The following is a 2,452-nucleotide window of genomic DNA, read 5'->3' as shown; positions in this document are numbered from 1 at the left end:
TTTAAGAGTTTTTTTAAGAGTAGGTGGCACTGATTCCTCTTCAGTCGTCAATGGGAAGAGCAAGGATGAGTGAATGTAACAGACCTTTGGACATTGTGGCTCTTGTAATAGAAGAGTCACCCATTTGTGTAGTCTGTTCCTTTATAAATTAAGGTTTGTAGAGAAGAAGGCATCGCCTGTCAGAGCTGCTGAAATAAATTCATTTGGCTCTTTCCCCACACATTTTCCTCCAGTTTAACAACCATGTGACTTACTTTACGTGGGTAAAACAAAGCATAACATAAAAACTCAAATTTGTGAACATCTCATTAGAAATCATAATAAGAAGTCATCTGTAGCCAGATAATTCATTACTTGAGTTTAATGGCCTTTGCTTTATGAACACTGAGGCTGTTTAATTTACCTTAGGGGAAGATGATAAAGAAAAGAAGCTGCTATAATGGGAGGGTTTCGTGTGTGAATGTGTCTATACACTTTAAGGCCATCTGGCTTGAACGAAGACTTGACACGTTGTCATTTTTATTGTGGGCTGAATTATAACTAGTGAGAGACACAAATTCTCGCACTAGCATGTTGTATAGTTTACCTGTCCTTTCCTTCGCTTGCTGGAGTGTTGTTTTCATCTTTCAGTGGATGAAGTGCAAGGCGACAGCTAACTCTTCATGGAAGGTCATTACATAAAGCCTCATTGATCAGCATGTATCTCGGTACTGAGCAGCCCAAACGACTAATTGAACACATCAGGTCTCTGCACTTGACCAATGTAAATAAGAAGTGGAGATGCTGGGGATTGAACCCAGGACCTCATACATGCAAAGCATGCACTCTACCACTGAGCTACATCCCCCTGTGGAAAGTGACCTTTGTTTCCGTAGTCACTAGGAAATATATCATGGTCTCAAAGCATGAAGTCAAGTGTCAGGTCACTGTATGTGTGACTTGTTTTTGTCAGAAGACAATAGTGAAGTTATTAATGGCACTGATGACTGTGGCTATACATTTTATTGACAGTACAGTCTAACATATAGTTCATCATCATTTCAAACAGGATTATTATGGATGTCGACAGCCACACATATACAATGAATTACTTCATCAGTGAACTATAGTGCAATATAATCTGTGTAATCAACCACAGAATCAGCTGAATGAAACGATCCTTTTCTTCTATATAATCATCATCTCTTATCCTTTCAACACTGGCTGCTGTGTAATTAATCCAGTGTGATCTCACGGAGCCTGACTGCAATGTCATTTTTCCTGTAAATGAGTGTGCAAAGCTTAAATTGCAGCTGCCTTTCTTCTCACTCTTAAAACGGACTGTTTAATACACGAAAAATACATCTGAAAGAAAATGTGTCTAAAAGGTTTGAGCTTATTTATTATTTCGGGCAGATGACTACATGTAGGCTGCATTTAATGCAGTCAAGTCAGTTCCAACCCGTATAGAGAAGCTCAGTTTAGGAATTAGAGTCATACTGACAGCTGAGGGTAATGTCATTAGTGTCAGCCATGCTGCTAAAATATCAGGTGTAGCTTTAGGATGAGCGGAGATGTAGTGTGGGTGTAAATAAACTGTTTCACTTTTGGGGAGAATTTATATTCAAGTCAGTGGGGAAATTTTGGTTTTAGTATCAGTATTGAAGCTGGACGCTTTACAATTCACAGCTCTGACTCCAATACAGCCAAAGCTTTATCCGCCCTCAAACAATAAATGCTTTGACGCTGAAAGGCCTTGAATATTTTCTCTTGCCCCTGAAGTGGGAATATGCCACATCTGCTGAGGCCCACGTTGCAGCAGAGTGATAAAGCCAGTAAAAAGCTGTGGTAGCATTTACTGTAAAGGGTTTAAATCCGTGTGCTATCAGCCGCCCAGAGCAGTTTATCTCCCAGCACGGGGGTACTGTTCTTACAAGCATGTTTCTCCAATAAAAGATCTACTGTGAAATCTACCATAGTGACTTAACCTGATGTCATTCCTCCCTGAAATGTATATTCATTCATATTGTAAAACATATAGGACTTTTAGCTTCTGCTAAATTGACCAGCGCACCCAGTGTTTTTCAGTTAAGACTCTTTTTCCAGCTCAATGATCAAAACATGTTGTCCATAACAGCTTAGCACACTCAACCTGTCTTATGCCTTCAGAGGTTAGATTTTATCATTATGAGACAATGACCTCATTCACCTCACATGTACTAAAATAAACAGCCTGTAGTGTATAAAGTCATGAGTAATACAAATGTTCTGAGGTTGTCTCTCCCCAAAACAGGTTCAGTGTTGGAAATGGCTGGTTAAAGATTAAAACGACCACTGTCTAATATAATTTTATACTATTCCTTTGAAATCAGTGCAGCAGCAGTGAAACTATACTGACATTGTAATGCTGGTTGCTGGACCGCACCCGCTGATCAGAGGTTTCACCATGTTAACACCTCAACTTAAGCATAAT

At 39.4% G+C, this 2,452-nt stretch overlaps 1 non-coding gene across 1 annotated transcript; it reads right to left on the bottom strand.

Annotated features, from left to right (window-relative positions):
• Positions 1 to 775: 775 nt before the first annotated feature.
• Positions 776 to 847, bottom strand: trnaa-ugc (transfer RNA alanine (anticodon UGC)). Its single transcript has one exon. It is a non-coding gene; the product is annotated as a tRNA-Ala (tRNA).
• Between the last annotated feature and the right edge of the window lie 1,605 nt (positions 848 to 2,452).

This window comes from Mastacembelus armatus, chromosome 18, assembly GCF_900324485.2.
Source record: "Mastacembelus armatus chromosome 18, fMasArm1.2, whole genome shotgun sequence".
NCBI lineage: Eukaryota > Metazoa > Chordata > Actinopteri > Synbranchiformes > Mastacembelidae > Mastacembelus > Mastacembelus armatus.
Note: the sequence above shows the minus strand (reverse complement) of the source record. Positions and strands in the feature narration are given on the sequence as shown.